Raw genomic sequence first — 14,760 nt, 5'->3', positions numbered from 1 at the left:
CCTAGACATCATTTCTTTAAATGAGTTTGTGCCCCCACTCTCTCTTATCATCAAATAATGTATAAATGTTTTCTTTTAGTGGTAGCCCAGAGCTCATACAGGTTTTTCTCCCTCTTTTTTGTTCTTTTGTCTTTGTTCTCTGACTGGATGATTTCAAACCACTTCTACTTCATAGATACTTTATTCTTCTTGATTCAGTCTGATGTGGGTGCTCTCTCTTGCATTTTTCATTTCTGACTCATTGTATTCTTTAGCTTTTTGGTTTCTTATTCCTGTTTGGTTCTTTTTTATTTCTAATCTGTTAAACTTCTCATTTTGTTTGTGTATTGTTCTCTTGATTTCATCAAATTGTCTTCCTGTGTTTTCTTATAGTTCACTGAGCTTCTTTGAAATGCTATTTTGAGTTCTTTTTTGGAAAAAATCACAGATCTCCATTTCTCTGGGGTCTGTTAACCAGAAAATGATGGTGTTATTATTTTAGTATCATACTCCTTAATTTTTGTCATGTTTTTTGAAGTTTTGCACTCCTGCCTTCACATCTGAAGAATCATATCCTCTTCCAGTTTTTACCGACTTGTTTTGTGAGAGTAATACTTTCTGTCATATCTGTTAAGGATTCTCAGACATAGTCTATGGATATGCTTACTCCACATTTCTAATTCCTCTTATGAAGGAGCTCTTAAGATATTATGACTTCTCAAGGTCTTGCAGAACTAGTCCAGATGCTGAACTCCTACTTGCTTGCTTGCTTTCCCATGGGCGGTGCTGAATGGGTGAAATTGTGGGCTATGTCCTAATCTTGTTGATCTAGGCTTGTTTTCTACATGTGTTCACCAGTTTCTAAAGGCTTGCTCTCGCTACCATCAGGATGCACACAGTAAGCGGGCTGTGGGTGGGCTCTGTGTCTTAGGAAGGGTGGGTCAAGCATGTAGGCTACTGGGGATGCCACTGGGCCTGCTGGGGGATCCATACATGAGGCATCCCTGGCAGCCCATGGACAGTCTTCCTGCTGGAACCCACAGAGTGGGCAATGGGACCCATGTGCCTCTGGTGCCCTCCAAAGCCCTGGGTGCTTTCTCCAAACCACTTCCTGCCCCACATTGTAAAGCACATCTCAGCATTCTGGATGGAGTAACAAACAAGTAGCTCTCTTTGGTGGCATCCTGCACAGCTGAGGAAACTAGATACTTACGTGATCTCACTTTCTCCCATGGGAGAAGTCACAAGCAAGAAGGTCTCTTTTGACACTGAGTTCTGTCACCTGTGGGAAAACACAAGTAAAATGAAACCATTCCTCTTACCTTCTCTACTGTGTCCAGATTGTTTTTGCTCCAACAGTGTGCTGGAACTTCTTAGCTGGACTCCCAGACTTCCACAGATACACTCTTACCCATGGGTGATTGTCAAAATTGGTGTTCTCTGGGTTGAAAATGGTAGGGAACTCCTATTTCTCCACTTTGATGATGTTTTCCTCTTTTCATTGGTCTAAATACTCAATTTTGTTATACAATATAAATAATGTGAGTAAATTTTCTGTTTCTGAAACAGCAGTTTCTTAGCAACCATACAATGAAGGACTGTTTTTGATATCCACTGAGATATATATCAATAGCTTAAAGTTTCTTAAAATAAACAGCTGATATGCATCATGTTATTAAAATGCATTTTCCAATGCAATGATTAACCAACATATAAACAAATAAATCTTTTGTCGTAATGGGATGCTGTCTTTCCTCAAGCTGATTTATTTCTGATGCAGACTTGCTTCGTTTCTGATTGAATCAAATCCCAACATTTTTGTTGAATACATGGGATTTTCCTTAAGATCTTTAAAATTGCCTTATACTTTAAGAGAATAAAACTTGTTGACACAATCCTATGGGTCTATACTTTCTAGAATTTGCCTAACTTCACACTAAAGAATGGGCTTAATACTGGATTAGAAACAGTTTGTGGGATAGAAGGTTCAATCAGAAATGGTCAAAGTAAGATAAGCAAATCACCTATTTTCACCCAGTTTCCTGGAAGGTAAAGAGAATTATTAAGTATTTTCACAAAAGAGACCAAGTGTGACTGTTGATTCCCAAACATCAGAAAAAGAAGTGGGATGTGAGAAAAAAAAATCTAAGTTAGAGCTCCTTGACTTTGTTGTAATGTTTGCGAGAATTTCACTGACAAGTGCTGAATGCTGAATGATTAGGTTGTTTTCAATCTGGGTTGCGTGGGACACTGGCTCAGTGAAGCTAGTACACTGGTTCTATTTTACATATTTTCAGGATCTCTTAGGGAACATAGAAATGGCTCTTCACATTATAATAATGCCAATTCTAAGAAAGCACTTGTTGCTCTGGTGCTGTTGTTTTGACTAGCACTTGAATAGTTTGTTACCAACTCCATCTACTCATCCTCAGATATCAACTTTGAACATGCAATACTGTAATGGTTGTGTTAAGAAAAGAGAAACAATGGTAGAACAATGTGATAAAATGGCTATTTTTCCCTAATATTATTCTTCCCTTTCTCTTTGAATTCATGAGTAATATTATTCCCTTTTACCTTGAATTCTGTGTGGACTTAATACTATTCAGAATAAAGGTTATATTTTCAGATTTCCTTGCAGCTAAATAGGGCTGAGTGACAAAATTCTGGCCAGTGATAAATAATAAGAAGTTTGGCAGTATCTAGAGATAATTTCTGTGTGCACTTTGTCTCTTCCCCAAATCATTTCCTTCATTTTGCAGCTTGGAATGCAAAGGCTGCCATTTTGAAGCAGGGCAATAAAGCCAATCCTTAGAAATGAAGGTCATGAAGAACTGAATGGAACATACTGGCACACTAGTCCTGCCATGCTGACCTCTGGGCCTTTGCATTAGTAGGAGTAAACTTCTAAATTGCTTAAGTCACAATTATTTCAGTAGATTTTCAGACTGATAAAGATTTTGTTGACTGGAGTTAGGATTCTTCTCATATAGAACCTGTAATTGTAGGCTTAGTGGAAGTGTTAATGAAAATGGTACCAAGACTTAGATGATGAAGGCTGAGGTGCTCATTACTCTTGTTATGCCATGGAAGAGCTCCTAGTCAGCTGTAATCTTTGTGCTAGCACAGAAGAAATGATATTCTTACCATTTCATAAAATACTATTAAATATTATTACTGCTTTCAACAGAGATGAACTTAGGTCAGAGCTACCAAACAACAGGATAGAGAGTGGATTAGATGTGTTATAGGAAGTACCTTCTGCCTTGACCAGAATGAAATTAACAGGGAGACCGACCCATAGTTTGCAACCTTGAAGGATGAAAGAAGCCAACTGCTTTTGTACCCAAAACTAGACCAGTGAAGTACTGGCTTTGAAATGGCAAACTTAGCCAGAAGTAATAGTGATGACCTCCATAAAGTTTGCAAGCCTAATGGCCAGTGTGGGTCAGTGTTGGAGTCCTCATCTACGACATTATTGTGATAGTGACAAGATAACCCCCACACATTGAGAGGATTGCGGATAAGGGTCTTTACATAAAACATCAGAGACTTTGAGATTAAAAACTAGGTGTAAACAAGGTACTCTGCTAAAGGAACATGAATATGAAATTGACTAGAAACAAATAAATAAGAAGTTTACAGAGTTGCTGAATAGATTACATTGCTACAGAAAACAAGAGACAGACTGGACTGCAAAAATCAGTAAATTTTCTACCCAATAGAAAATCTCAGGACTCATGGATCTATACCAGCAAAAGGTGGGCTTCTAAATCTGTATGTTTCTCAGAAAGGACATATTTCTGATGTCCACCATAAGTGTAGCTGTGAAGAATAAAGAGGACTTTGAGGGCACAGAAGGTGCTCAGAAGATGATGGAAAAGGGGACCCATCCCAGAGAGTATAATCAGGGAGGCCAGATGTGCTAACAGGCACTTATACCTGTGTCCAGGAAGGAGTGTTCACTATCCCTGCCTAATGGAATTGGCTAGAGCTACGGCCTAGTAATGGCTGAATATTTTCACTGTAGTTCCCGGCCTGTGTCTCCCCATTGTATATGTACACCTGATGAAGAAGGTTGCACCACACGGTGAGGGGTGCTGGGCTTCAAACTGGTTGTAGAGGTGGGAGCAGATTTTAGGGTTTTCCACTCTTGGGAGAAGATGAAATTTTTGTATGTAGGTAAAATAGTGAACACGGTTATTTAGGAGGCCAAAGGGGACAGGAGCACTGACTGATATCTAGCCCTCAGAAATTAGTCTCCTTTCTTTCTGGTAATAGAATTTCCAACTGGGCATATTTCTCAGCCCCCCCTTTTAGTTAAGTGTGGCACATAACTAAGTTCTAGTGAAAGGGGTGCAAGCAGATGGGCGTCCAGGCCTTTGAGAGTCTGGGGGAGTGTGTCTTTTTCATTTTTTCCTCCCTTTTTCACTTTTCAGCTGGTATGCAGGCAGATGCACTGTATGGACCTGACGCATCCTCCTTGGGACATGAAATTGTCTTGCGATGTAGGCTACATACACGTCAGCATAGAAGAGAACATGGGTCCAGGCCTTGATGGCCTAGCATATCTTCGGTGGGCCACCTACATTCAGCATTTTGCACAACGGAGACATAAATTTTAACTATTTAAACCATTGTTGTTTCAGGTTTCCTGACACTTGTAGGCAAATGTACACAACAATTAATCCAAAACTTAGCAAATACAAATGAAATGTGACTCAATTAGAAATATTCACCTCTTCAGGTTATAGAAAACCCAAGTAACAGTATATTAATTATAGTTTGTTTTATTTCATGTAACCAGTCTTAGAAGGAGACGACTGATTTAGTCTCCACTGGACTAAAACACCATCGAGAAGCCGTGTCCTCCCTTTACTTCTGCTCCTTTATCCTCAGTGTGCTGACACTTTTTTACTTACTTTTCTACTTACTGGTTTCAGGAACACTTCCTTGGCTCCAGCTATCAATTCTATTGGGGCAGAAAGCTGGGTGAGAAGAGTTTTGTTCGGTCCTTTGATCAGGAAAGCAGCATGCCCGCAAGCTCCCCAGATCTCATCCCTCTGAACTGGGTGTCCCCGTCACCCTTGGAGGTGTGGAAAACGGGAAAGTCTGGAGCTCCTGATTCCACAGTAGGAGGAACTGAGAGAGAAAGGGCTTGGGGATGTTTGCTCCTACCATGCACCCGTTTATTTCCAGTATGCTAGTCCTCCCACTAAACGAGGACTGTGACACATGTTCTGAGTGTGAATATATGTGTACGTGCAAATATTAGTTTCCATCAAAAGTGAGCACTCAGAATTTTACTCTACTTCCCGGTCTTCTTTGATTGAACAGGAAAATAAAGTCATGGCTGGAAAAAATGGTGTATGTTCCTCACCTGGAATACTTCCCCTAGCAACTCAAGAGAGAAACCACAAATTAGCTAACCCCAGAAAGGATGCCCAATATTAGGCATTCATAAAATATTATTTTATTATCCTTCCTGACTAACTTCTAAATATTATTCTATAAATTAGATGTTTCTATCACTATAATGGTTAGAAAGAGCCAGAGAGAGTTTTCTTTTCTTTGTTTTTGTGTTTTCTAATCTTGTAAACTTAGTCAAACTCATTTCAAAATGACAAATACTAATTTTTTCCTTCCATAGCTTTGAGGTAGTGAAACAATAAAGATCCAGAGAGGAAATGGGAGATGTGTTCAATCTAACTGCCTTACTTTTTTCATCTTGCTATTAAATATTCAGGGTGCTGAGTAGAGGGTTTTCATTTCCATTGCTGCGGTCTCCCCAGAGGGCAGGCAGACTGTGAAAGGAAGGGGAAGGGGAAGGCAGAGACAAAAATGGCTCAGGTAGGTATTTTTCACTTGAAGCTATGCTTTGTCCCAAGAAATCTAAAATGATCAAATGACCCAATTTTTTTTAAAAAATTGCAAAATTGGACAACAATATGAAGTACCACCAAAGGACAGAATTCTTCAGTTGCAGAGATTTCTACTCAGACATGGTATAAACAAACAAAAAAATTCTGTAATTCTCTGATGAATAGCCTGAAGACATGCCACAAATGTCATACCATCCTGCAGTTGTCCACTCGCCAGTCCCCAGTTCCACCTTTAAAAATTACCATAGTTATCTAGGGAAATGAGAAGTAAATAGAATCTGTCTCCAGATGACATTAGTAGTGATTTGAACAAAGTTCATAGTTGTAGGAAAATAGAGCTGGCTTTTGCTTGTCCATCAGATTATTAATAGGAGATGGCTAGCACCATCTAGCTGCAACACAGAGAGAATGTTAATGCTGAGCTCCTGGCCCAATGTAGGCACCCAGGTGACTTCCAGAGAGATTGGGACCATCGTTAACACAAGAGCAGCCCCAAGGAATTAAATGTAAATATATATAATGTTAGCTTAAATTATAGCACAGAACTTCTGATGTTTTCAAATTTTCTAAAGTGTTAAGCAAGCTTGAGATAATAGTATCAACTATTTTTTTGCCTCAAGCTGAGCAATAACTCATTTTTTTATAAATGCAATTTTTCTTGCATTAACTATTGTTTGTGACTATATGCCCACAAATACAAATGCCCTATAATCTTGAAATTCTCTTGGTTACTGTAAATATATTTTTCCTAGGCTAATATTTCCAGAATACCTCCTATGTCTTTACAATCTATTACAATATTTTATGCCTTAACATTGTGTAAATTCTAGTCCCTTTAGAAAAAAAATAAGAGTCTTGAAATTCTTCTGTGTAACTAGAAGAATAAGGTGCTAAAAATATATGTGGCAAGTTAATTCCTCTGAACCAGCCATTTAATGATAGTTTGCCATAAATTTCAACTGTATATAATTTTATATTTCCTACATCTCCAACACTGAAACATTTGTTTTCCTTATAAGTATAATGGGAACTAGAGTGAAATAGAAATACAGGAAAACAAAAGATACACAGACCATTCTTCTTGGGTGAATTGAAATTTAACACAGGTGTCTAGTTTTTATTCATAACATAGGAATGCACTAATGCTAGTAGTTCACATGAAAAGATATGGCTCAAGAAAGGGGTGTATTTCACTAGGATAAATAGCCTACTTCCAAGTGAACAGGAAATTCTACAACAGAAATTTGGCAGAAATTTGCTAGTAATGAGTTAGTTCAATTGAGAGAGGGATTTAGCATTGTTTCTTTTCCAGAAGATGAATGACTAAAATTCTTCCTCCACCAGGTGTTCTATGGCACTCTTGACCTCCATCCCCATCTATGTCTGCAGGCACTCCTTCAGTTTTACAGGAATAAACACTGCCTTTCTATGACTCCATGAGGTGTAATTTTAGTGGCATGCATTGTGGATGAGTGCAGCCACTTCTCTTGCCATTGCAGATAAATTTTCAACAAGAGGCTTCAAAATCTCATCCACAACATTTGGATGTGTATCAAGAGAACTCGAAGAGACGCCAGCATTTGTATATACTGCGCATCGGGAGTATATGTCACATGGTATTTGCATTCATGTGGACTTAAGGAGAGAGTTTTGATTTTATGGGATATGTTAATATCATGTCCAGTCTCCTATGATGGGTTAAAAATAAGGAATGGGAAAAATAAAATAATTTTCTTTGAACAACAACATTGCCTTTGGTTGATATGCCATTAGAATCTGTATTCTACTTGTAAGCTTGTAAGTGAAACACTAAAAAGAAATAACCCAATAAATTCCCTACTGTGGTTGTGCCATGGAAGAGGTAGAATAGAAGAGGAAAAGCAGATTGTTAAGGAAAAACACAGGGTGACTTTAATGTACCATTGCTGCTGGGGACAAGGGAAAATACATCTGTCTTCTTGTGAGTTGTGACTTCTCTGCCTCTAACAAACAGCAGTAGGGTAGGTATATTGCAGACAGAGTAAGTCAGTAAGTATTGCAAACTGACTGGTTTTTGTTAGTTATTTATCTATTATCTACATTATTATTATCTATTATCTATCTACCTTATCTGTGTATCTATCATCCGTCATCTTAAGAAAGTTCTTGTATTGCAGAATACTGGTTAATACTAGGGAGGTTAAATGGATTTACAGAAGCTAATATATACTACTTTTCTGAGTTGTAACTTTTTTACATTTATTCTTCTATATCTGACTTTGGTAATTCAGGGTATTAATTCCAATAGGTGTTATTGAACCATTTGATTAGCTTTGGTAAATGAAGTACAGCGAAACCATGATAACATGAATTTACAGGGACTCTCATACTGCAATCAAAAACTTAAAAGCACATGCAATTCAAATATAAATTAACAAATAAACTAGTAAAGCAACTATATAAAAAGGAAAGGAAATTTCATTAGTAGGATCCAAACAAAAAGGCTTGGAGAAGATTTTAAGCCAAACTAAGAAAAAGAGTACTTGTTTTTATTTTTTTTCACTGTTTATTTTTTTCTTATTAATGTATTATTGATATACAATCCTATAAAGGTTTGACATGAACCACAATGTGGTTACTAAATTCACCCATATTATCGAGTCCCCCCCATACCCCTTGCAGTCACTGTCCATCAGTATAGTAAGATGCCACAGAGTCACTATTTGCCTTCTCTGTGCTACTCTGTCTTCCCTATGATACCCCCCACATCATGTGTACTAATGATATTACCCCTCAATCCCCTTCTCCCTACCTCCCCACCTGCCCTTCTCCACCCCTCCCTTTTGGTAACCACTAGTCCCTTCTTGGAGTCTGTGAGTCTGCTGCTGTTTTATTCCTTCAGTTTTGCTTTGCTGTTATACTCCACAAATGAGGGAAATCATTTGGTACTTGTCTTTCTCCACCTGGCTTATTTCACTGAGCATAATGTCCTCCAGCTCCATCCATGTTGTTGCAAAGTGTAGGATTTGTTTCCTTTTTATGGCCGAATAGTATTCAATTGTGTATATGTATCACCTCTTCTTTACCCATTCATCTACTGATGGACAACTGGGTTTCTTCATTATCTTGGCTATTGTAAATAGTGCTGCGATAAACACAGGGGTGGATATATCTTTTTGAATCTGAGAATTTGCTTTCTTTGGGCAAATTCCTAGGAGTGGGATTCCCTGGGTCAAATGGTATTTCTATTTTAATTTTTTGAGGAACCTCTGTATTGCTTTCCGCAATGGTTGAACTAGCTTACATTCCCACCAGCAGTGTAGGAGGGTTCCGCTTTCTCCACATCCTCACCAGCATTTGTTGTTCTTAGTCTTTCAGATGCTGGCCATCCTAACTGGTGTGAGGTGATATCTCATTGTGGTTTTTATTTGCATATCCCTGATAATTATGATGTGGAGCATCTTTTCATGTGCCTTTTGGCCATCTGAATTTCTTCCTTGTAGAATTGTCTGTTCATATCCTGCGCCCATTTTTTAATTGGGTTATTTGCTTTTTGGTTGTTGAGTCATGTGTATTCATTATATATTTTGCTCCCCGATTTTGGATCTTAACCCCTTGTCAGATATGTCATTCACAAATATATTCTCCCATACTGTAGGATGCCTTTCAGTTCTGCTAAAGGTGTCCTTTGATGTACAGAAGCCTTTTAGCCTGATGTTGTCCCATGTGTTCATTTTTGCTTTTGTTTCCCTTGCTTGAGGAGATGCATTCAGGAAAAAGTTGTTCATATTTATATTCAGGAGATTTTTGCCTATGTTGTCTTCTAAGAGTTTTATGGTTTCATGACTTACATTCAGATCTCTTAGATCCATTCCAAGTTTACTTTAGTGTATGGGGTTAGGCAATAATCCAGTTTCATTCTCTTGCATGTGGCTGTCCAGTTTTGCCAATACCACCAGTTGTTGAAGAGGCTGTCATTTCCCCCATTGTATGTCCCTGGCTCCTTTAACATATATTAATTGACCATATATGCTTGGGTTTATATCAGGGCTCCCTAGTCTGTTCCATTGGTCTATGGGTCTGTTCTTGTGCCAGTAACAAATTGTCTTGATTACTGTGGCTTTGAAGTAGAGCTTGAAGTCAGAGTGCATATACACCCCCAATATTATTCTTCCTTCTCAGGATTGTTTTGGCTATTCAGCATCTTCTGTGGCTCCATATTAATTTTGAAACTATTTGCTCTAGTTCATTAAAGAATGCTGCTGGTATTTTGATAGTGATTGCATTGAATCTGTAGATTGCTTTAGGCAGTATGGCCATTTTGACAATATTAATTCTTCCTATCCATGAGCACGGGATGTGTTTCCATTTATCGGTATCTTCTTTAATTTCCCTTAAGAGTGTCTTGTAGATTTCAGAGTATAGGTCTTTCACTTCCTTGGTTAGGTTTATACCTAGGTATTTTATTCTTTTTTATGCAATTGTGAATGGAATTGTTTTCCTGATTTCCCTTTCTGCTAATTCATCATTAGTGTATAGGAATGCCACAGATTTCTGTGTTTTAATTTTGTAGCCTGCAACTTTGCTGAATTTAGATATTAGATCTGGTAGTTTTGGAGTGGATTCTTTAGGGGTTTTTATGTACAATATCATGTCATCTGCAAACAGGGAGAGTTTGACTTCTTCTTAACCAATCTGGATTCCTTTTATTGCTTTGTGTTGTCTGATTGCCATGGCTAGGACCTTCAGAACTATGTTGAATAAAAGAGGCGAAAGTGGGCATCTTTGTCTTCTTCTCATTCTTAAAGGAAAGGCTTTCAGTTTCTTACTGTTAAGTATGATGTTGACTGTGGGTTTGTCATATATGGCCTTTATTATGTTGAGGTACTTGTCCTCTATACCCATTTTGTTGAGAGTTTCTATCATGAATGTATATTGAATTTTGTCAAATATTTTTCAGCATCCATGAAGATGATCATATGGTTTTTGTCTTTCTTTTTGTTGATGTAGTGAATGATGTTGATGGATTTTCAAATGTTTTACCATCCTTGCATCCCTGGAATAAATCCTACTTGATCATGATGTATGATCTTTTCAATGTATTTTTGAATTTGGTTTGCTAATATTTTGTTGAGTATTTTTGCATCTATGTTCATCAGGGATACTGGTCTGTAATTTTCTTTTTTTGTGGTATCTTTGCCTGGTTTTGGTATTAGAGTGATGCTGGCCTTGTAGAATAAGTTTGGAAGTATTCCCTTTTCTTCTATTTTTTGGAAAACTTTAAGGAGGGTGGGCATTAGGTCTTCACTAAATGTTTGATAAAATTCAGTGGTGAAGCCATCTGGTCCAGGAGTTTTGTTCTTAGGTAGTTTTTGATTACCAGTTCAATTTCATTGCTGGTAATTGGTCTGGTCATATTTTGTTTATTTCTGGGTCAGCCTTGGAAGGTTGTATTTTTCTAGAAAGTTGTCTATTTCTTCTAGATTATCCAATTTGTTAGCATATAATTTTTCATAGTATTTTCTAATAATTCTTTGTATTTCTGTGGTATCTGTATGATTTTTCTTTACTCATTCTGATTATGTTTATGTGTAAAGACTCTCCTTTTTTCTTTATAAGTCTGGCTAAGGTTTTATCTATTTTGTTTATTTTTTCAAAGAACCAGCTTTTGCATTCATTGATTCTTTCTATCATTTTATTCTTCTCATTTTTATTTATTAATCACTGTAACTTATTAATGTATTGGGAGTTTGATTTGTACAATGTTTCAGGGAGTTATTTTAACCTCCAGCTGATTGGTGCTCTGGTGATAAAGTAAGTACTTCCTGGAACTGCACAATTTGGGCTCACTTTAAGGAGAGTTAGGCTCAAAGGGCGAAGATATATAATAAAACAATAAAATGGATAACCCTAGATTCAAATTCAAGTTAAATAAAGTGTGATATTTAGAAAAGAAGCAAATTTAATTTTCAACCCTGGATATATTAACAAAGAAAAATAAAAACTCCTATTTTATCATTAAGCCTCCTATCATACCCTCATTCTTTCTTCTACTGAGCAATGTGTATCCTTGGTATCTGGAGAGTAGCTGAGTCTACAGTCTGGATCCAGCAATGAAAATAATAAATATATTGAACCTGAGATGTGTTGTTCAAAGAGAACAAGAATGCTTTCAGATATTACTTGAAATTCTAAAGAGTATTAACAGATTGGCCTGAAGAGAGCTCTGCTAGTAGACAAATACGGATGATTTGTGCATCAAAAAGGGAGTAGCAACTATAGTCAATAAGAATAAGTGGAGTCTTTTGAAAAATTCATGAAAATACAATGATACAAAAAGGGTACTATACTGCAAATTAAAAAGTAATTGGTATTATGTAAATTTCCTGATCAATATAAATTATGAGTCTAAACTGAAATTTTCAAAATGTAAGTGGTTTGAAATATAGACATGAGCTCTTGTTTCCCAAAAGGAGATAAAATAAATGAAAAGATATATGTAAAATTTTTAAGAGGAGTAATTATGTTTTGCTTTGCATTCCCCTGTTTTCTTTATGTAGACTACTTTGGAATCTTCTAGTTTGATTAGTTAGTCTTCCAATCCTTAGAAATCCCAGTCCCATCTGTGTCAAAGTTAAACAGGGCTTTGGACTGTCACTTGAGTTTCCACCAGGAAATCTGGGCCCCCGTTGTAGAATAAACGGACTGTACTTGAGAAGAAGGTTATACAAGGTCTGATCTGACTCTGAGTGCAATTATCAGAGATATGTAACTATGTTCTAAGTTCATTTGGAGTAAAAGGAAAAACTTCTAAGGTCTGTACTATTAAATAGAGAAGGGACCGTGAAAAACTCCTCTAATTCTGCTCTAAAAATGAATCATGCAAAATGCACCATGGAAGACTAAGTCTTCAAGATAAAGTAGAATGGCCACAGTGGAAAAAACACTGAATGTGGCATAAAGGGAAATCATGTAATATATTGGTTTTCATTGCTAAACAGTGAAAAATTATTAGTAGCAATATGGAGAAATGACAGTTTAATAAACATGACAGTATTTATACTGCAAAGACAATGAAATTGGTCAAATCAGCTGAGGTACTGAAATCCTATTATTCCTGGGTGAAGCACCAGGGTCCACTTAAGAGGATATCTTCCTTTAGAAGAGAAATTGAAAATTCAAAAGGTTTATGTAATTGTGCTTTAAGAAGGAGAATTATAATAAGGTGAAATATAATAAAAGTCATGGTGGAATCTAGAAAACAGAGCCTGACTCAGGTTTACGGGCTAATGCTGAAATGTGTAGTCCCAGGAGGGTAAAGTAAGGAAGAAGGAGAACACAGTGTTTTAATACCTCGCTGACCAATTTCTCAAGGAAATAGAGATGGTAGATAAGTAACCTGTTGTGTGGAGTTCTCTGTAGAAGCTCTGTGGAGTCACTGTCTGGGGAAAGACCCGTGGCGGAGGGAAGGACAGGGTGGCCAAACTCAGCTGCCAGACTATTAAGCCCCAGGGTGTGGGGACTGTTATTACCTTACCCCTCCACCCAACAGCCTGGAAAGTGGGAGCCTTTGGGACTCTGGCCCAGTTAGACACAGCTGGCATTGCTGGGAACCTTGCCTGGGAGGCATGATGGAAAACCTGGGGCAGTCTGAGATAATCTGTGTGCTTAGTGTTGAAAAAAAGCGGATAGTATTTAGGGTTTTGTGGAAAGCACAGGTGTCTTCAAGTCCCAAAGCAAGGAAAATGGCTGTGACCTAAAGGGCAGAAATGAATAGGGAGATGGGGTGGTGTTAGGTTGTTTTCAGTAAATAGGGAAACATTACTCTTTATTAGCATGATATGTAATAAATGAAAATACAAAACAGAAAAAGAATGAAATGATAAATGTGGTAATTTTAGGGAGATATAAACATTTGTATTGGATGGATAGTGTTGGTTAAAGGGGAATTCTATTGTATAGTAAAAGTGAAATGAAACATTTACTCTTAAAAATAAATGAAATTGTATAGTAAATTTAAGATAACAAAATCTCCCTGTGAATCCTTTAGAGATAGGAGTTAATATAACACTTTGGATAGAAGGGAGCCTTTATCCTTTTGAATTAAGGTACTAAATTCAACAAAAATTATACAGGTCAACCAGACATTAAGGAGAGAGAAAAGCAAGGGTAAAAACCAAGCCAAATTGTGAAATGATCTGGACTCTTTTTAATCAATCAAAGATAAATAAAAGAAGCAGAGGACATCTGACTTACAGGTTCAATGTCTCTAAAAAGACTGAAAATGGGTGAAAACAATTTCCTGAGGTCTTGGCAAGAGAACCTTCAATTTAATAGCATCTAAATGAAATAAACAGCAACTAGGAGCTCTTTAACTCAAGCTTGGGGGAAGGATTAGAGAAGAACTTGCTTTGAGTTGCACTATTGGGAAGAATGAATGCATGCTGGGGTAGAATTTGAGTTGTATATAAGAGAGGAGTTGAATGGACTACTGGAGACTGCTGGTTATTGACTGTGGTCAGGTCAGCGTGTACAATATATCACAGTTTGATATTCATGTTTTATGGTCAATACTTCCCAAGGTTTTGCTGCTAAAAAGAGCTATTCATACAACACAGAGAAGACAAGTACTGATTCTACAGCATCTTACTACACTGATGGACAGTGACTGAAATGGGGTATGTGGTGGGGACTTGGTAATAGGGGGAGTCTAATAACCATAAAAATGAGCTGTGCATTGAAAAAAGAAAAAAGCGTACTTTGACTTGTCCTGGAATCAGAGCCATTATTGCAAACTGCAGTTATACATTCTCCCAGAGTTCTGATTCTGCTGATCACAGGAGATGAGTTTGATGTCAGAATGAGTTGCATTAGAGTTTCACGTCCAGTTTGGTTTAATCCCTTTATGCACATTATCCTT

Source organism: Manis pentadactyla, chromosome 6, assembly GCF_030020395.1.
Source record: "Manis pentadactyla isolate mManPen7 chromosome 6, mManPen7.hap1, whole genome shotgun sequence".
Classification (NCBI taxonomy): Eukaryota; Metazoa; Chordata; class Mammalia; order Pholidota; family Manidae; genus Manis; species Manis pentadactyla.
The sequence above is the reverse complement of the archived record's forward strand: the minus strand, read 5'-3'. Positions refer to the sequence as shown.